Source organism: Ostrea edulis, chromosome 4, assembly GCF_947568905.1.
Source record: "Ostrea edulis chromosome 4, xbOstEdul1.1, whole genome shotgun sequence".
NCBI classification, from domain to species: domain Eukaryota; kingdom Metazoa; phylum Mollusca; class Bivalvia; order Ostreida; family Ostreidae; genus Ostrea; species Ostrea edulis.
This window is the reverse complement of record NC_079167.1, coordinates 90,601,410-90,624,645: the sequence shown is the minus strand read 5'-3', so window position 1 is coordinate 90,624,645 and position 23,236 is coordinate 90,601,410. Positions and strand designations below refer to the sequence as shown.

The 23,236-nt window shown below is 33.1% G+C and overlaps 1 protein-coding gene across 3 annotated transcripts in view; it reads left to right on the top strand.

Moving 5' to 3' along the window:
- LOC125668460 (receptor-type tyrosine-protein phosphatase kappa-like) overlaps positions 1-23,236 on the top strand; it is a 184,206-nt gene that overhangs the window by 14,659 nt on the left and 146,311 nt on the right. Inside the window, exon 1 of one of the 3 annotated variants that reach the window (XM_048902661.2) lies at positions 22,184-22,490. The exons of the other annotated variants lie outside the window; for them this stretch is intronic. The gene's annotated coding sequence lies outside the window, so the exon portion shown is untranslated. Of the gene's footprint in view, positions 1-22,183; positions 22,491-23,236 lie in introns of those variants that run through there. 3 annotated transcript variants of the gene reach the window in all.

Here is a 23,236-nt window from a genome sequence, read left to right as displayed (position 1 = left end):
TCCTTTCCACCTACCGTCACCATATCATATATATAGACTACCCATGGGATGAAGATGTTCCCTATCGATTTTGGGGTCCAAAGGTCAAGCGCACTGGACATCGAAGTAGCAATATGGTTTCCGGGCTCTAAAGCGTTATCCTTTCCACCTACAGTCACCATATCATACATATGGACTACCCATAGGATGAAGATGTTCCCTATCGATTTTGGGGTCAAAAGGTCAAAGGTCAAGCGCACTGGACATCGAAGTAGCAATATGGTTTCCGGGCTCTAAAGCGTTATCCTTTCCACCTACAGTCACCATATCATACATATGGACTACCCATGGGATGAAGATGTTCCCTATTGATTTTGGGGTCAAAAGGTCAAAGGTCAAGTGCACTGGACATCGAAGTAGCAATATGGTTCGGTTTGTCATGCCATTTGTTTTTTACACTCAGAAAAGAGGTAGTTTATACCTATTACCAACACCCTTTGGGAGATTGGGGTAAGCGGGGGGTATTCTTAGTGAGCATTGCTCACAGTACCTCTTGTTTTTGTTGATACCAGTAAGAGTACTATACACTTGTTAAAACTTCTAGCATAGTATATAATGAACTTCGAATATTGTCGCGGTCCAATAATTTTTGCGACCATTGGTGGACTATGTATTGCCATGCAATACTCTCAGAATGCTTGAGTTATACTCATAAAATGTTAGATAAATTCCTTAACTGGCACTTAATCACATTCAGATATACATGTAGTAAATTCTCTATCTATTCCTTAAAATAACGCAATGAATTGAGGACCAAGCCGGGTTTTACGCCCCCAGCATTCAAGGGGAAATAACTCGCACTGCACTGTTAAAAATGTATCCAATTGGAAACGGGAGCAAAGTATTGTGACACCATTCCTAATACATCGTATGACCAAACTCCCCGTCGAGGCCTCATTACGTCACCTACGAATAGACATCTCCTATGTGACGCAGTACAATATACAGATTTGTATATTGTGAGTCCGCGATTATCAAGCGGGCAAATAACACTAAAGAAGTAGTTCGTAGTTAAAAGTTTGAAGATATTCACATAAAGAGCATTAATATAAAAGTATGGATTTTATTTTAAACATAAAATGATCAAAGGATCATTAAAAAGTAGATAGACTGTTCAAATTATTGGGTAAAGTAATGAACTTGATGATTACGTTCTTGTTTTGAAAGTTGTTTACATTTGACGTTAAGGTTTTTCGTCATTCTATAGTGACGTCACACAGTATATGCGGCCTAAGAATTCACTATCCCTTAATGCCTAACGGGAAGAGTTTGGTTTGTAAGCAAACGAACTCTGGCGGAAGTTTGATCGTATGGCCTGACTCAATGTCTAAGTATTGTGACATCATTCCTAATACACTGTATGCCCTGACTCAATGGCAATGTAATTTATACAATATAAAGAATGCTGATAAAGTAAAAAAAAAATTTTTTTTTATCTAAATGCATTTAACAATAAGGTAAAATTACCTGTTTCAATTTTAAAAGTAGAACTGAGGTTTTAAGATTGCTGTTTTAATTGCTTGATAGTTTGGGGAAAAAAATGGAAATAAAAATTTTCAGGATGTGACCCCAATGTTCTTAATTTGAATGCCAATCTTCTGGATTGGATCAAAGACTATATCACAGGTATGCTCAGGTGAGCATTGTGACCCATGGGTCACTTGCTCTACATTCAGGTTTTTCTCCTAGTGAGCTCAATATAGTAATGGCAAGTTGTTTACTTGAAAATGGGAGACTAGTATGTTACAAAAGTACTTGTGTACCTGCAATATTCCTGATAAAATCAGCAGATAAACCTTGTGATAAAAATTAAGTTTTGAAAAAAAACTTTTGAGTCGGTGAGCTTCATTTCTGCCAGGCACTCAGAAAAAGTTTTTAATTTTAGTCGTATTTAATTACATAGCAGAAAAGCAACATCTTTGTTCGACTTCTTCACAGTTTCACATGGGGAAAAATCAATATAGATAGAAAGTATGATGCACATCAAACAGAATTAAATGTTACACTATCAATGTTGGGAAAACTGTTAATATTTCATGTCAGTTAATAGGGTAGAAGCTGATGATTGACTAGGAGGATATTTACCTGTACAAGGTAACTGCTTCTGTACACATGGAAGGAGATATTTACCTGTACAAGGTAACTGCTTCTGTACACATGGAAGGAGATATTTACCTGTACAAGGTAACTGCTTCTGTACACATGGAAGGAGATATTTACCTGTACAAGGTAACTACTTCTGTACACATGGAAGAAGATTTTTACCTGTACAAAGTAATTACTTCTGTACACCTGTAAGATATTTACCTGTACAAGATAACTACTTGTGTACTAGGGCTGAAACGATACGCCCCCTTCACGATACGATACATATTGCAATACTTATGCCACGTTTCAATACTTTCAAAACAATACAATTTACAGAAGAAACCAATAATAACATTGAAGAAGAAATTAATTATCAAGATTCAAAATCATAATTTTAAAAGCAAAACTGTCAAACGGTGAGATGCCTGTTCGCTGTAGTTTAAAACTGATAACTAGTTTATTATTATTATTTTCGTCAACCTCAAGGCAAACAACAGTTTGAACATTATTCAACACTATTTTGTCCCTCATGCTGGTAGAAATAATATATACAGGCCGAGACTGATGTATTCTACTGAACCCGTTTGTATTAAACGTATCGAACCGAAAATCGAGGCAATGAATCGAACATTGAATCGAGCGTTTATATTGAACAGTATCGATATTTCGGCGAATCGTTTCAGCCCTATTGTGTACACCTGTAAGATATTTTACCTGTACAAGGTAACTACTTCTGTACACCTGTAAGATATTTACCTGTACAAGGTTTCTACTTGTGTACACCTGGAAGAAGATGATTACCTGTACAAGGTTTCTACTCGTGTTCACCTGGAAGAAGATGTTTACCTGTACAAGGTTTCTACTTGTGTACACCTGGAAATGTAACACAAGCTACTTCTCCAGACAGAGTATTATGTCTAGTGTGTACTGGGAATGTTATGGAGGAAATGAACTGATAGTATGATCTTTTCTTTCATTTTCTCTCTCTCATCTAGTGCAAAGACTATACATGTGGTAGGTAAGGCCAAATGGACACAGAATAACCTTAAATAAACTCAGAAGAAATCAATCACAAATGTATTCAAAGATTTAAACAATTTATTTACAATTATTGAAAGAAAAATATATCCATGTCAAATTACCAACTTAAAATACGTAGTGTATAAATTCCTTATTTTACGTGAGTACTTGATATGGCGAAATGACTTTGGTGTGTGGTCTGTTGATCAAGAGTTCTTGCATGTATTTTAACTGACAACAGGAAAATAAAAGTGAATAATTTATAAGCTCACCTGAGCCGAAGGCTCAAGTGAGCTTTCTCTGATAAAAATTTGTCTGTTGTCTGTTGGCATCGACTTAAGCATTTCACATTTTCATCTTCTCCAGAACCACTGGGCCAATTTCAAACAAAGCATCCTTGGTTGAAGGGAATTCAAGTTTGTTCAAATGAAGGGCCATGTCCCTTTCAAAGGGTATATAATCACAAAAATGCAAAAATAGGGAGGGGTCATTTAAACATTTTCTTCTCACTGGGCCAGAAAAGCTAAAATTTACATGGAATCTTCCTGACATAGTGGAGATTCAATTGTTTCTTATAATCATGGACCCTGGGGATCAAAGTTATAAATGTGAATATATAAAGAAAATATTTAAGAACCATTTGGCTAGAAGAGTTGAGATTTACTGGAAATCTTCCTGATATAGAGTAGATTCATTCAAATTTGTTCAAATCATGACCCACCCCCCTCGGGTAGGGAGGGGCCACAATAGGGGATCAAAGGTTTACATGCAGAGACATGTATATAAGTAAATCTTCTCCAGAACCACTTTGCCAATTTCAATCATACTTGATACAAATCATCCTTAGGCCAACTTTTTTTTGATATCTGTTTTATGGGAGTGCCGACCCAAATTTAGGCAAAATTTAAATCAAAATAAAAGTACCCATTTATAGTTGTGTTTTTAGCTCACCTGAGCTTTTCTGATCAAAATTTGTCCGTTGTCTGTCGGTGTTGTCGTCGGCGTCGTAAACTTTTCACATTTTCGACTTCTTCTCAAGAACCACTGGGCTAATTATAACCAAACTTGGCCAAAAGCATCCTTGGGTAAAGGGCTTTTAAGTTTATTCAAATGAAGGGCCATGCCCCCTTTAAAGGGGGAGATAATCACAAAAATGCAAAAATAGGGTAGGATCATTTTCAAATCTTCTTAGGAACCACTGGCCTAGAAAAGCTACATGAAAGCTTCCTGACAAAAGTGGAAATTCAAGTTTGTAAATATCATGACCCCTGGGGTTAGGGTGGGGCCATTAAATAGGGGATCAAAGTTTTACATGAGAATGTATAGGAAACCAAACTTTGTACAAAGCATCCTTAAATGAAATTTGTTAACATTAAAGGCCATACCTGCATGTCTACAAGTGCATATGACAGTCATTCAATGAATTTGTAGTTTGGGAATTAAATTTGATAATTAATTAATTTATAGTCGTTACCTTTGAAAAGTTTTTTTTATAACCAAGCTGCTTGTATAATGATAGTTTTGCTCAAGCTTGTTCATTGCTGGGAACTGCTGCTCAGGTGAGCGACGTGGTGCATGGGCCTCTTGTTTTGCAAGTTATGTGAATTACGCGACAACAAATTCCTTGTGTACATTCATAAATCTAGAGCGTACAAAATCAGTGTACATTGCTGGTTTAATGCCAAGAATGTAAACTGTCACAAAATTCTACAGTAAATTCCGTAGTCTTATGATTGATTGATTGATTGATGTTTTCCGCCACACTCAACAATTTTTCAGTTATCTGGTGGCGCCCAGTTTTTTTATTGAACGTATCGATACAATGTACCTGGGAAGAGACCACCGACTTTCCGAAAGTAAACTGGGAAACTTTCTCACTTACCGGCGTGAGCGGGATTCGAACCCGCGCCCAAGAGGTGAGAGGCCGTGTGATTTGGAGCGCAATAGAGTACTTTTAGAGTCTGAAGGAATGTTTAAGTTTCTAGAGCTATCGTTTTTTTTAAGAACGTACAGTGTTATGGCAAAAAAATGTTACATAATCTGTATTTAAACTGACAAACATCGTTCTATCATGTCAAGGTCACAGGTGTCAGTCAAGTACAGACGTATTACACAACACTGTATATTAAACTGACAAACATCGTTTTATCATGTCAAGGTCACAGGTGTCAGTCAAGTACAGACGACACAACACATGTTTGAATTTATTTAATTTTCTTTTTTATGTTGCAGCAGAGTTATAGAAATCTTCTTGAAATAGGCCAAACACATAAAATCCACTTTGTTCTGAAAGAAACATGTGTAACTTAACGTACAGCATGTTTAATGTCTTATGTAGTTGTAGTCTAATTTATAATAGAATTATCTGAACCTTTGGGTTACAAAAACAGATGTCCATTGTCAATTTTCCCCTGCTTTTTTTAAAGGGTAGCTTGTATTTTAATCCCTGTGCAGCGACATCAAAACCTGTAAACTGTTGTTTACCTCTGGTAATTATTTTACACTGATGATAATTCATAGATGTAAAGAAAAAAGACCCTGTTAACCCATGTTTCAGTTGTGCTACCTTTCTATAGTGACATGAAGATGCAGACCTGTGTGAACTTTGGATGATTAAAAATTGGAGATTTTCATGGCAAAGTCTATTCAGAACTTTGTTGTACATTTTCTTTACCTCCTGGAAATTAAAGCTATTTCATTTCATAGCAAATTAATCTTCATGTGCAAGTTTATTTGTTCACTGTGATCAAGTAAATGACATGCAGAAGAAACGATTGATTATTGTAAAATATCTTGTATTGTTTACACATGTGTACAATGTGCACTCCCTTTGGAATTTTTTTTAGGGAAAAAACCTTAGTCCTATATATTATGTGCAACCAAAAAATAGCTAAATGGATGTGCTAATCTCTTAAATCAAGGTCAAATTCTCCAGGACAAATAATCTTTCTCTTCAAATTTTCCTCATTTACAAATGTATTTGCTCTAGAAAGTGAAATTACATTGATTGAAATAACAACATTCATGACTAAAAAATGAATTGTATTTTTACGTTTAACTGCCTAGATTGCTACCGCTGGTCCTGACCCTCTTGCAGTTTTGCTATTAAACAAAAGTAATACGGGGGTATCCCTGTCACAAAACTGTTGAAATGATATACAATCAAATTCCTTTGTTTTTATTTTTTTTTTATTAAAACATGAATGAAAAGTGATTGATTGATTGATTGTTTCTTGCTTAACGTCTCGCTCGAGAATTTTTCACTCATATGGAGACATCACCAAGACTGGTGAAGGGCTTCAAATTTAGGCCTATGTTCGACGCTTACGGCCATTGAGCAGTGAGGGTTCTTTAGCGTGACACACCTACTGTGACACGGGACATCTGTTTTTAAAGGTTATCTCCGAGGACCTGTGACATTCACAACTGATGCCGAGCGTTTGGCGATGGAACTGTCACTACCTATTTTAACGACTTAGGTATGTCGTGGCTGGGATTCGAACCCCGGTCTTCTGCATGCAGGGCGAATGCTCTAACCTCTCGGCCACCGCGGTGGTAATGAACAGTAATGAATTAAGAGTAAGGCAAACACGAACCCCTAAGCACTCCAGAGTGAGATCAGGGACCTAGGAGGAATAAGCATCCCCTGTTGACCAGTCACATGGCCTTGAACCCTCTAACTTGATCAGGCAATGGAGTAATCAGTAGTCAAAATTAGAAAATAAGGAATGGCGCCTAACAATTGATATGAAACTGGGGTACATCAAATCAACATATGAATGAAAATGAACATTGTTATTAGAGAGATGAAATGGTGTTGATATATCTAAATGTTGAGTTGAAGGTCTCAGTAGGAATTTTTTTCTTCTGATGTAGAAGCTTTTGAATAAATTTTACCTCATAAGAATATGAAAACAAAGTAGCACAATTCGTGCCCATAGGAATTCCAGCAGACGATTGGAAGGCTTTATCACAAAAGACCACATAGATATTGACAACGAGGAACTCCAACATCTTTTTGATATCAACTTCAGAGTACTGGTGCTTGGAATCAGAATATTGTTTAACAAAGTAATATTTTTTATTACTGATCACAAGATATGAATATTTATTTATCCCTGAATTTTGAACCATTAATATGAGTGATTTCAGGTTCCCATTTTCAATTATATTTACATCACCAGTCGTGTTCAGCTGGATTATAGTTGAAAGAAATTCAAAAATATGTAGGAGGAATTTGCTGAAGATGGTCCTACATGTATATCTAGAGACTGTAAAATTTGTTTACGGTATTAAAAATTTGGATACAGTAGGAGAAGCATATTTGTAGGATTGATTGATTGTATATTGTTTAACGTCCCCCTCAAGAATATTTCACTCATATGAAGACGTCACCATTGCCGGTGAAGGGCTGCAAAATTTAGCCTATGTGTGGCGCTTATGGCCATTGAGCAGGGAGGGATATCTTTATTGTGCCACACCTGCTGTGACACGGAACCTTGGTTTTGCGGTCTCATCCGAAGAACCGCCCCATTCAGTCGCCTCTTACGACAAGCAAGGGTTACTGAAGACCTATTTTAACCCAGATCCCCATGGGATCATATTTGTAGGAAATACAAAGTGTAGATAAAAGGCTTGAAATATGATGGGATAGATACTGAACTTTTTTTATGACCAAAAAATTACATTTCTTTGTTGGCAAATCTCAATAATTATTGTGTATGTTTTTATACTATGATTCCAAAGCATAGTGTCTCTGTAACCTAAGCTAGGAATTGAATAAATCATAAGCTGATGGTATAGCTTAACCCAAGGCAGAACAGATATACCCGGTAATTTAGTTTTATTGATTTGTGATCAGTTTTAATAATTATTCAAAATCAAATTAAAAGTAAGTAGCTGTTATTTTGACATGACAGAAATAGTGCAAAATACGCGCAGTTGTAAATTATCAAATAAGCATCGGGGATGAGTAAATTGTATGTATTGGTACTACCAAATAAATAAATAACAAAATCCATGGAGAGATTTCTTTCTCTGCTGCTGTACTTGCTGACATTTTCATGTTCATGAATTATACTAGTGACTGACTCCAAGAAATTAGCTACTAGCTGTGACTCAATAGCTGGGGAATACATGATAAATAAATAACAAAGAATGGCAGAATAATTATTTTTCTTGCTGACTATATTTACCAACCTTTTAATTTACTGCTGAACTGCCGTATGGGTATTAATTTAGTGGGTTTCGATAGGCCAACCACAAGTTTAAACATGGCTGAGAACACGATAAACACAGAGAAATGCCAAGTTAGTTTTCAGAATTCGTTTGAAAATTGCGACAGGGAAAATGTTCACTGGTGACATGAACTTGGACCAAAATAAGGGTAATCCCTTTAGTTATATGAATTGTTTGCAATCTCACAATCTCTTCCCCCTACCCATTTTCTAGGTTATGATTTTTGGGAAAAAACTGCGCACGATTCTTTTAAGGTACATTTAATAGTGTCTTCGTTTAGAAGTGATTTTTAACACCTAAAGGGCATCATGGTTAAAGTCTGCTCTACGGGACCTTTATTTTGGTATCTGACTTTTTCAGCACCGTCCCCCCCCCCCACCCCCCATGCCATATGCAAAATAGATACTGATCGCATGTTTAAACCATGTGCAGATCATGCAGTGGCATACATGTATGTTCTCGTCCAGTCGTACGTTTGGAGATTTCCCACAAGTTATTTTGTCTCCAATGAAATCAATGTGTTTTGGAACCTGTTCTCACTCAGATCAATGTTGATTGCATGTTTTAAGGTGGCATTAGCTGTCAACTAGGACGTAAAACTTTTCATTCTTAACCGTGATCAAAAAATGAAGAAAACTAAATCAAAGCAACTTCCAATATAAGTTTATGAAAATTAAAATTTCTCCACATTGAATTATTTGATTTCATACAGTGATGTTTCAGCCATTATTTCTATATAAACAAAGAAATATTGAGAGCCATTATTTCTATATAAACAAAGGAATATTGAGAGAGAGCTAGAATAGATTGTGGCTGCTGCTCAATCCCTTCTACTCTTTGTGAATAAAATTATAAATTAAAGGAAATTTACAAATTAAGATGGCAAGATCTATGAATTTTTATGTATCCCTTTGAAAAAGAAGGGGCATATTGTTTTGCACCTGTCGGTTGGTCTGTAGACTAAGTCTTGTCCGCACAATATTTTGAGGACCCTTTGCTTGACAGGCATTTAACTGGTATAATGGTATATCTTCACAGTAGATGACCCCTATTGATTTTATTAATGTCAAAGGTCAATCCTCTATAGATATTCTATAATATTTTTTCCACTCAATATCTATGAAAACCCTTTACTTAACATTAAACTTGGTACACTGGTACATTGTAAGGAGTAGATGAACCAATTCATTTTGAGGTCACATGGTCAAAGGTCAAGGGTCAAACTGGACATAGGAAGATACTGTCCACTCAATATCTTTAGAACCCTTTGCCTGAGTGACATCAAACTTGATACATCCTTAGGAGTAAATAACTTGGTACACTGGTACATATTGAAGACTATACCCCTATTGATTTTGAGGTAACATGGTTAAAGGTCAAGGGTCAATCCACCCTGGATTCAGAAAGATATTATCCGCTCAATATTTTGAGAACCCTTTGCTTGACAGACATCAATTAAGTACATACTGTATGTACATCTTAAGGAGTAGTTGACCCTATTGATTTTTAGTTCACCTTAGCACCCATTGTCCGTCGTCTGTCATCTGCCCATCTGTAAACTTTTCATACTGTTGACTTCTTCTCCAGAACCACTGGGCCAATTTCAATCAAACTTGATTTATTAAAATCATGGCCCCCGGGGGTAGGGTGGGGCCACAATAGGTCATCTTTTAAGCATGTTACCTATTTTATGTAAACATCTCTATAACATATAGAGGGATTGATTTTGAAGAGCTTCACTGTTTATGCATCAATGTAATATGATAACTATATATATTACATATAAGTCAAGTTGATTTTTGGCCATATTAAAAAAAAATTGCAGGATATTAAAGCATGTACCATATACATGTATCAAATTTTTCCTGTGTCGGTTTTTTCCCCACAAATCAGACACTTAAAGTATATATTAGCTAAATCTATGCGATTATTTTTAAGTGATCATAAAAACAAATGTATACATGTGTAACACTTTTAAGAAAATCAATGTGATATCTGTTCGGGAACTTAAATTTTGGGTGGCATTGTTTCCCCCCGGTAAATCAGTTGAAATGGAAGGAATGATCCCTGCAAAGCTCCAGCAAATGTGCAGCTGTAAAGTCATTAAAGATATAGTTTGGAAGGTGTATAAATACTCTTAAGGTATTCCAAAAACAAGTTAAAAGTCACTTGTACCGTTTTTAAAATCATAGATATAATTATGGATTAGTTTATACAATAATTAACTTATATCTTATTAAGTAATCAGAAAGATTAACATACCTGTTAGAATACAACTTACTGAAAACATTTCACAGTATATCTTATTAAGTAATCAGAAAGATTAACATACCTGTTAGAATACAACTCACTGAAAACATTTCACAGTATATCTTATTAAGTAATCAGAAAGATTAACATACCTGTTAGAATACAACTCACTGAAAACATTTCACAATATATCTTATTAAGTAATCAGAAAGATTAACATACCTGTTAGAATACAACTCACTGAAAACAATTCACAATATATCTTATTAAGTAATCAGAAAGATTAACATACCTGTTAGAATACAACTCACTGAAAACATTTCACAATATATCTTATTAAGTAATCAGAAAGATTAACATACCTGTTAGAATACAACTCACTGAAAACATTCACAATATATCTTATTAAGTAATCAGAAAGATTAACATACCTGTTAGAATACAACTCACTGAAAACATTTCACAATATATCTTATTAAGTAATCAGAAAGATTAACATACCTGTTAGAATACAACTCACTGAAAACATTTCACAATATATCTTATTAAGTAATCAGAAAGATTAACATACCTGTTAGAATACAACTTACTGAAAACATTTCACAATATATCTTATTAAGTAATCAGAAAGATTAACATACCTGTTAGAATACAACTCACTGAAAACATTTCACAGTATATCTTATTAAGTAATCAGAAAGATTAACATACCTGTTAGAATACAACTCACTGAAAACATTTCACAGTATATCTTATTAAGTAATCAGAAAGATTAACATACCTGTTAGAATACAACTCACTGAAAACATTTCACAGTATATCTTATTAAGTAATCAGAAAGATTAACATACCTGTTAGAATCCAACTCACTGAAAACATTTCACAATATATCTTATTAAGTAATCAGAAAGATTAACATACCTGTTAGAATCCAACTCACTGAAAACATTTCACAATATATCTTATTAAGTAATCAGAAAGATTAACATACCTGTTAGAATCCAACTCACTGAAAACATTTCACAATATATCTTATTAAGTAATCAGAAAGATTAACATACCTGTTAGAATCCAACTCACTGAAAACATTTCACAATATATCTTATTAAGTAATCAGAAAGATTAACATACCTGTTAGAATCCAACTCACTGAAAACATTTCACAATATATCTTATTAAGTAATCAGAAAGATTAACATACCTGTTAGAATACAACTCACTGAAAACATTTCACAGTATATCTTATTAAGTAATCAGAAAGATTAACATACCTGTTAGAATACAACTCACTGAAAACATTTCACAGTATATCTTATTAAGTAATCAGAAAGATTAACATACCTGTTAGAATACAACTCACTGAAAACATTTCACAGTATATCTTATTAAGTAATCAGAAAGATTAACATACCTGTTAGAATCCAACTCACTGAAAACATTTCACAGTATATCTTATTAAGTAATCAGAAAGATTAACATACCTGTTAGAATCCAACTCACTGAAAACATTTCACAGTATATCTTATTAAGTAATCAGAAAGATTAACATACCTGTTAGAATCCAACTCACTGAAAACATTTCACAATATATCTTATTAAGTAATCAGAAAGATTAACATACCTGTTAGAATCCAACTCACTGAAAACATTTCACAATATATCTTATTAAGTAATCAGAAAGATTAACATACCTGTTAGAATCCAACTCACTGAAAACATTTCACAATATATCTTATTAAGTAATCAGAAAGATTAACATACCTGTTAGAATCCAACTCACTGAAAACATTTCACAATATATCTTATTAAGTAATCAGAAAGATTAACATACCTGTTAGAATCCAACTCACTGAAAACATTTCACAATATATCTTATTAAGTAATCAGAAAGATTAACATACCTGTTAGAATCCAACTCACTGAAAACATTTCACAATATATCTTATTAAGTAATCAGAAAGATTAACATACCTGTTAGAATCCAACTCACTGAAAACATTTCACAATATATCTTATTAAGTAATCAGAAAGATTAACATACCTGTTAGAATCCAACTCACTGAAAACATTTCACAATATATCTTATTAAGTAATCAGAAAGATTAACATACCTGTTAGAATCCAACTCACTGAAAACATTTCACAATATATCTTATTAAGTAATCAGAAAGATTAACATACCTGTTAGAATCCAACTCACTGAAAACATTTCACAATATATCTTATTAAGTAATCAGAAAGATTAACATACCTGTTAGAATCCAACTCACTGAAAACATTTCACAATATATCTTATTAAGTAATCAGAAAGATTAACATACCTGTTAGAATCCAACTCACTGAAAACATTTCACAATATATCTTATTAAGTAATCAGAAAGATTAACATACCTGTTAGAATCCAACTCACTGAAAACATTTCACAATATATCTTATTAAGTAATCAGAAAGATTAACATACCTGTTAGAATCCAACTCACTGAAAACATTTCACAATATATCTTATTAAGTAATCAGAAAGATTAACATACCTGTTAGAATCCAACTCACTGAAAACATTTCACAATATATCTTATTAAGTAATCAGAAAGATTAACATACCTGTTAGAATCCAACTCACTGAAAACATTTCACAATATATCTTATTAAGTAATCAGAAAGATTAACATACCTGTTAGAATACAACTCACTGAAAACATTTCACAATATATCTTATTAAGTAATCAGAAAGATTAACATACCTGTTAGAATACAACTCACTGAAAACATTTCACAATATATCTTATTAAGTAATCAGAAAGATTAACATACCTGTTAGAATACAACTCACTGAAAACATTTCACAATATATCTTATTAAGTAATCAGAAAGATTAACATACCTGTTAGAATACAACTCACTGAAAACATTTCACAATATATCTTATTAAGTAATCAGAAAGATTAACATACCTGTTAGAATACAACTCACTGAAAACATTTCACAATATATCTTATTAAGTAATCAGAAAGATTAACATACCTGTTAGAATACAACTCACTGAAAACATTTCACAATATATCTTATTAAGTAATCAGAAAGATTAACATACCTGTTAGAATACAACTCACTGAAAACATTTCACAATATATCTTATTAAGTAATCAGAAAGATTAACATACCTGTTAGAATACAACTCACTGAAAACATTTCACAATATATCTTATTAAGTAATCAGAAAGATTAACATACCTGTTAGAATACAACTCACTGAAAACATTTCACAATATATCTTATTAAGTAATCAGAAAGATTAACATACCTGTTAGAATACAACTCACTGAAAACATTTCACAATATATCTTATTAAGTAATCAGAAAGATTAACATACCTGTTAGAATACAACTCACTGAAAACATTTCACAATATATCTTATTAAGTAATCAGAAAGATTAACATACCTGTTAGAATCCAACTCACTGAAAACATTTCACAATATATCTTATTAAGTAATCAGAAAGATTAACATACCTGTTAGAATCCAACTCACTGAAAACATTTCACAATATATCTTATTAAGTAATCAGAAAGATTAACATACCTGTTAGAATCCAACTCACTGAAAACATTTCACAATATATCTTATTAAGTAATCAGAAAGATTAACATACCTGTTAGAATCCAACTCACTGAAAACATTTCACAATATATCTTATTAAGTAATCAGAAAGATTAACATACCTGTTAGAATCCAACTCACTGAAAACATTTCACAATATATCTTATTAAGTAATCAGAAAGATTAACATACCTGTTAGAATCCAACTCACTGAAAACATTTCACAATATATCTTATTAAGTAATCAGAAAGATTAACATACCTGTTAGAATCCAACTCACTGAAAACATTTCACAATATATCTTATTAAGTAATCAGAAAGATTAACATACCTGTTAGAATCCAACTCACTGAAAACATTTCACAATATATCTTATTAAGTAATCAGAAAGATTAACATACCTGTTAGAATCCAACTCACTGAAAACATTTCACAATATATCTTATTAAGTAATCAGAAAGATTAACATACCTGTTAGAATCCAACTCACTGAAAACATTTCACAATATATCTTATTAAGTAATCAGAAAGATTAACATACCTGTTAGAATCCAACTCACTGAAAACATTTCACAATATATCTTATTAAGTAATCAGAAAGATTAACATACCTGTTAGAATCCAACTCACTGAAAACATTTCACAATATATCTTATTAAGTAATCAGAAAGATTAACATACCTGTTAGAATCCAACTCACTGAAAACATTTCACAATATATCTTATTAAGTAATCAGAAAGATTAACATACCTGTTAGAATCCAACTCACTGAAAACATTTCACAATATATCTTATTAAGTAATCAGAAAGATTAACATACCTGTTAGAATCCAACTCACTGAAAACATTTCACAATATATCTTATTAAGTAATCAGAAAGATTAACATACCTGTTAGAATCCAACTCACTGAAAACATTTCACAATATATCTTATTAAGTAATCAGAAAGATTAACATACCTGTTAGAATACAACTCACTGAAAACATTTCACAATATATCTTATTAAGTAATCAGAAAGATTAACATACCTGTTAGAATACAACTCACTGAAAACATTTCACAATATATCTTATTAAGTAATCAGAAAGATTAACATACCTGTTAGAATACAACTCACTGAAAACATTTCACAATATATCTTATTAAGTAATCAGAAAGATTAACATACCTGTTAGAATACAACTCACTGAAAACATTTCACAATATATCTTATTAAGTAATCAGAAAGATTAACATACCTGTTAGAATACAACTCACTGAAAACATTTCACAATATATCTTATTAAGTAATCAGAAAGATTAACATACCTGTTAGAATACAACTCACTGAAAACATTTCACAATATATCTTATTAAGTAATCAGAAAGATTAACATACCTGTTAGAATACAACTCACTGAAAACATTTCACAATATATCTTATTAAGTAATCAGAAAGATTAACATACCTGTTAGAATACAACTCACTGAAAACATTTCACAATATATCTTATTAAGTAATCAGAAAGATTAACATACCTGTTAGAATACAACTCACTGAAAACATTTCACAATATATCTTATTAAGTAATCAGAAAGATTAACATACCTGTTAGAATACAACTCACTGAAAACATTCACAATATATCTTATTAAGTAATCAGAAAGATTAACATACCTGTTAGAATACAACTCACTGAAAACATTTCACAATATATCTTATTAAGTAATCAGAAAGATTAACATACCTGTTAGAATACAACTTACTGAAAACATTTCACAATATATCTTATTAAGTAATCAGAAAGATTAACATACCTGTTAGAATACAACTTACTGAAAACATTTCACAATATATCTTATTAAGTAATCAGAAAGATTAACATACCTGTTAGAATACAACTTACTGAAAACATTTCACAATATATCTTATTAAGTAATCAGAAAGATTAACATACCTGTTAGAATACAACTCACTGAAAACATTTCACAATATATCTTATTAAGTAATCAGAAAGATTAACATACCTGTTAGAATACAACTCACTGAAAACATTTCACAATATATCTTATTAAGTAATCAGAAAGATTAACATACCTGTTAGAATACAACTCACTGAAAACATTTCACAGTATATCTTATTAAGTAATCAGAAAGATTAACATACCTGTTAGAATACAACTCACTGAAAACATTTCACAGTATATCTTATTAAGTAATCAGAAAGATTAACATACCTGTTAGAATACAACTCACTGAAAACATTTCACAGTATATCTTATTAAGTAATCAGAAAGATTAACATACCTGTTAGAATACAACTCACTGAAAACATTTCACAATGTATTCCATACCTGTGTTACTTGTGAGGTCACAAGCAAAGAGAAATAACTCTATTTCAAAAACCAACCCCGTTTATCAAATTTACGCCAATTTATTTTCTGCAATTCAGAAATGCTTGCAAACAAAGCGAAAATGGGAAAAATGGAGGAAAAAGACCTGATATACTGCGCTTGTGATGATGTACAATTCCCCTTAAAACTCGTACTGAACAACAAATTTATTCGAGTGCTATATACTTCGTTTAGAATTATGGTCAGAAAGAAGGCCATTAACTAGACTATTAGCTGAACACTGAAGGTTTCAAATCTTAAAGATCACATGTAAATAGTTAATGTTTTTTAGCAGCCAGAGTAGGACTATATTTTATAAATTTCTGAAAAGTATATTTGAAAAAAAAATAATCATTTGATAATTGATTAAATAACTGAAATTTAGTCAATTGAAGTGAGTGTTGTTACATTGCTTATGATCTTGATTTTGTTGGCACTAATTATAAGATACTGAAGATTGGCTGTCAGTGCTTGACGTAGGTACATGTATATATGCATATATACACACTATATGCATATATACACACATATGAAGTCAAAAAATAAAATCCAGTACTAAAAAATAAAGATAAAAATTTGAGTACTGGATTTTATTTTTTGACTTTATTCTACCCATATACCAAGAAAAAAGAATTTATTGAATGAATACACATATGTATATTATATATAATATTATGTTCAGATAAGAGTAATTTTAACATGTCTTAATACCCTAAAACAGGATGAGAATCTCATATTGGGCATTGTAATGTCAAACAACCCTCATCTGTTCGTCCAAGTTTGGTTACTATCCATTCATCCATACATGAGGAGTGTGGTGATATACCAATATACTGATTGATGTTTGTCTGACACAGCAGGTGCCTGATACAGAGCCGAGTTCGATGATGAGCAATCAAGTCAAGATCAACATACATTAAATATAATTGAAAAATGATGTAAGATTATGTCTGCTAGGAAACATACTGACTGGCAAATGAATAATAAAAAATGGTACTTGTAATCTCTGCTTGGCAGTGATTGCAACCTCTGGTAGAACAACACAAATAAATATTCATGTATTTCAAAGTATTACCTCAAACAAAACCTAGCAAGCAAAAACGAACGACAATGATGTTTATGTTCTTCTGAAAGCAATCTAATTAAAATCAGACTTCTTAGATCCGTGCCGTATACTCTGCGTAAGTAGATCTGACATAACCCGATTAGGGGTCATGTTCAGATGAACTTTATGTCAGCCAATCAGCGCGTCGGCTTTGAAATCGTCAATGTTCAAAATTCAAGGAAAATGGCTGCGATTGTTTGGTTTGAAAGAAAACATATCACAGCTAGATGCGACATCACAATGCACCGTTTACGTCGACTGGCATTATATTCCTCGCGTTATTTAAGTAAACCATCTTGAAATCTATTCAAATTGTACCCATCCCTATTCATACATAAATCGGAATTCACAATTAATTTAATTTGGGTGTATTTCATATCGTATGTTTTGTTGTTTGTATGAACGGAATAGATTAGGCATTATTGTGAAAGTTTAAAATTCGTTATGAGAGAATATATAATTTTACAGTGTGGAATAAATTTCGTGGGAGAGAGATTACAGCAATTTGTTTACGAATTGCCAGGAACCACCTAAATAGCCATCATTGTCTGTATGGCGCAATCTGATTGGCTGATAGTTCTTATGAATATTCCAAGCGAAAGGTCATGCGAACATGACCCCCTATGGGGTTATGTCAGATCCTATTGTAGCGATTGTGAGCGTATTCTAGGATCTGATTTTAATTAGATTGTTCTGAAAGCTGCAAAATTGGCAGCAGAAATAGACTTCTGAGTTGTAGGAAGTTTGATATGATGTATAGAATTAAAAACCAAAAAACTAAAACAATTTTATGGCTCAAATGGTTACTTTAATTTAGAGTGCTATATTAAGTATTCTTGTTGATTGAAAACCTGTTAGCTGCATGCGCTAACAAAATGAAGAAATCAATTAGAATATTAAATTTTGATATTTACCATTCCGTTTGTTAATTGTGTTATTGGTATATTTTAGATTCATCGAATGTAGCTGCAAAACTGTAGCTCCATGGAAAAAAATTGGGACATACTAGAGAGCTACAGATCCACCCCTTATAAAAACTCTTAATTTCCAGTGCAGTTTTTTCTGCTTACGATTGAGGTCTTACAAATATTTGTAACACATATTTTCCCACTACACTTGTGTTCAAACACATGCAGTTTCAAACATTGCCTGTGGGGATCCGGGTCAGAATAGGTCCTCAGTACCCCCTGCTTGTTGTAAGAGGTGACTAAATGGGGTGGTCCTTTGGATGAGACCGCAAAAACCAAGGCCCCATGTCATAGTAAGTGTGGTACGATAAAGATCCCTCCCTGCTCATATAGGCTGTAATTGCTGAGCATATAAGCCTAGATTTTGCAGCCCTTCACTGGCAATGGTGACATCTCCATACGAGTGAAAAATTCTCGAGCGGGACGTTAAACAATATACAACCAACCAACCTTCAAATATTCATTAACGTTTTTTTAAGGGGTGGGTCTGTAACACTATTATGTTAAAAAAATTTGCCCAGAGATTTTCATTTCTGTAGTTTACACGTGACTACAGACAGCGGACAAAAGTACTTGGCTGCAGATCTATATCAGAGGTCTACTATTCTGTAGTTTAACATGACTACAGACAGTGGACAAAAGTACTTAGCTGCAGATCTGTATCGGAGGTCTACAATTCTGTAGTTTAACGGACATGACGAAAGTATTTAAATGCAGATCTGTAAGTAGTTATCTGGGGAAATATTGGGACAGACCAGAGATCTACAGATCCACCCCTTCTAAATATAAAAACATTCGATTTACAGCAGTTTTTTCTCTGTATGGTTGCGGTCTTATGTTGCTTTATTCTTGCATTGCCATCTTAGAATATTAATATAAAAAAATTCCTGACATATTCTCCCACTATGCTTGTGTCCAAACAATACCATCAAACTCATTAAAGCCCTTTGCAAATCGAAAACTCGCAGCTTCAAATGATTTCGTTTGTTGACATAGCCATTTTAGGTTGCCCGTCAATTTGAACCCCATTAGTCTGATATATGTAATTATCATTTAGTCAAACATAATATACAGGTGGCTCTCGATGGCTCAAAATTCGATCTCTCGAAGTTCTCGGTCTCTCGAAGTGAAATCATGGTCTCGATTTTCTCTCTATATATCAAAGCAAATTTACTATCGATCTCTCGAATGTTCGTCTCTCGTGAAACATCACCCATGCTTCTTTGTGGAGATGACACACTTGAGTATATAATTGGCTAATTGGTTAGTTTACACCTTACACTGGGGTCTTGTGACGATTAAAATTATATATTATCCCACTAGGAATAAAATCTATAATTTGTTTTGACTTGACAACGAGAGAGTAATTTTAGACATTAATTTAGAGATCAACAGACTGTTAAATTTCTCGAGTTTGTTCTTTGTGTAAAGTTACTCTAAAACATCGTTCTATACTCATTCGATAGAATTTTTGCTTTGTGTAAAGCGACATAACATTGCGTTCTGTTGAGTTAGTGTGATTGTCAAGCTTTATCGGAACTTAGTATTGTATGCCTACATTAGCGTGAGTAAAGAACAAATAAATACTTAAACTTTGAAATCTTTTTATTAATGCAAAATAAGGATCTTTATTTTGATATCAAATTAACTACCTGACAAATAGGAAGCAAATCATGTCAAAATGTTATGATCTTGTTGGTAAATATTTCCGGTTACTGTAAAATCTGAACCATATGGTCGGACCTTCAATTTCAGAATTTCAATCTCTCAAACTCGAGATTTCTCGAAGTTTTATCGAGGTCCCTTGAACTTTGAGTTATCGAGAGTCACCTGTAATTTAAAGAATTTCTTCTTGATACATTTATGTATACATTGTCCCCTTACCCCCCCAAGTATCCAGTAGAATACTTAATGCACCTCCATCTGAGAATTATAGAGCTGATATCTTTTAAATTACTATTGTATAAGTCTTGTTTAAATGGAATAACATTTGAAAGGGAATGTATAATTATAATAAAGGTCACTAAACTGGGACTTATTATTGTGACAGAGTCATGTCCGTTTAAGGCTTTGATGATGTGACGTATAGTCAGATTTTGATTTGCAGATGAGAGTTGAAATATTTGTCAGAGTCATTACTTCAGCTGATACTTGGCACATTGGTTGCTTTATATGAACAGACAGTTAACTTGACCTTGGACCAAAGTCATTTGTCAAAGGTAGAGAAAAGAAAGTGAAAATTGAGAAAAAGGTTGAAAATGCTGGTCTAGGGAGTACTCTATATTGAAGAGACAGAGTATGATTGATTGATAATAGTTTAGCTGTTTTCCGCCACACTCAACAATTTTTCAGTTATCTGGTGGCGCCCAGTTTTTATTGGTGGAAGAGAGAACCCAGATACAATGTACCTGGTAAGAGACCACCGACCTTCTGAAAGTAAATTGGGAAACTTTCACACTTACCGGTGCGAGCGGGATTCGAACCCGCGCCAACCAGAGGTGAGAGGCCGTGTGATTTGGAGCACGATGCTCTAACCACTCGGCCACGGAGGCCCTAAGGGACAGACACAGAGTAGATGTAGGGGACTATAATTGACACATATAGGAGGCTTCTTATGATTTGAGGGGTGAGTAATGATGTTTGTTCAAGGCCATTTGGAGAAGGTTAAGGTCACTAGAAGAATAGGTTAGATAAGCAGGTAAGGATATTAATCCTATAAGGACATATTCAAATTGAATATACAGAAATGTTAGGGACCACTTTATTTATTTAGAGTTGAAATTGAGACGGAATGTATGAAGAAGGAATCTGCTGTTAGTTGTACATCATTTTGGAGCTTTTTGATTTTCAATTTCCCCTGGGTTTCATGTTGTGTTTATTTTATGTTGGAATTAAATCTCTATATATTATCTTTATAATGGTTCCAGTCCATTAATTATGAAGTTTATGTGTGATTTTTGTGGAATAGAACTTCTTCAATTTCATCAGACAGATACAATTTATACTTGTATTTCAGATGCTTGAATATATAAACAGTCATGAATTAAATCTTTTGAACAAAATGAAACAACAACAAATTGAACAAATATTGAAGATGTTGTAGATGTGAAGGATAAGTATCATTAAATAATTGGTTCAGTCTGATTACTGTAATATCCTGAGGTCTTTAGAGAATCTATGGACATCAGACATATATTGCTGATAAATAGTTTATAGTAGATCTGAATGAAAGCTAACGTGTCTTGAATGTGACATATAAGGAGTATTCTCCTATTTTTATTGATTGCACAGGCGAATGTTGTTGATTCTTTGATAGATGAAATATATAATTTTGTTCTGGTTGGAATTTTCACTGTGAAAACTTAATGAATATGAGGAGCTTAATTTATTAATCTGAATGTATATAACTCTCATGAATTATGAAGCCAATTAATTTTGATGGATCATTAAGATTCTAGCCCAGCACAAGTTGTCAGCTGGGAATTTGAATAAAGCGTACATGCTATTTGTAGAGAAGAGATTTATAGTGGAAATATTTACCTGAGTTCAGGTATGAAAGTCAATCGTTAATGTAGATATGGAAGGTTTCCTGAAAAAAAGCTGCATCATTAATCTTGATTCATGGAATACAATAATGTGATCTAGACCAAATGAATATCATCAGATCTTTAGTTCAATCATAAAGCTTTGGATTAAAAGAAACATTAACCCTTGTGTTCTTGCTGAAAAGTAGATTTCTGTTGTAAGTGAACAACGTACTGCAGGGACAGGAAATTTACTCCAAGAAAGGCAGAAGCAGAGTCCAGGTTTGTATGAATTCTTGTGATGTCCTCGTACATCGTGAAATCATGGATTTTTGCTTAATAACAAATAACATTGAAGAAGTCTGGAGGAGGCTGTAAGATGATGCTTGTTTCTCATGTCTTGTGTCTGAATGGAATAAGATGTGGTTGGTGCAGCGAAAAATGGTTTTAATATAGCTGAAAAATCTAGTTTCTTTGTTAATTACTCTCAAATCCACAAGAGATTTTAGAAATATTTCTCAAGGGTTATACTCTTCAGAAAAGACATACACACAGTAGTCTGTCATATGTTTGCATAATGTCAGCTGGGCTAAATTTTTTATGCCACCCCATTGAAGATTGGAGGACATATTGTTTTTGTTCTAACCTTGCTCATAACTTTTGTATGGTGAGTGTAAGAGCTTTCATATTTTTCACGTTTGCATTCCTAGCTAAACTTTCTTTTTGGTACCAAAGTTTTTGATCTTTTGACCTAGACCTCGGAGTTTGACCTACTTTTTAGAAAACTTTGCCTATATAGGCAGTATGGTATCTCCTAAACTATTTAATAGTAAGGGCTTTCATATTTTATTTATAGATTCCTTATGGTATAAAGACCTTACATTTGCATCTTTTTTGCCATCGAGGACATATAGCCTCACTGCTTCACAAACATACCGTTTACTTATGTACTCCTACAGGTAAAAATAAGAAAATACTTGCTATGTTTTGAATGGTATAAAGGGATGTCTTTTTGTTCTGATTCAAAA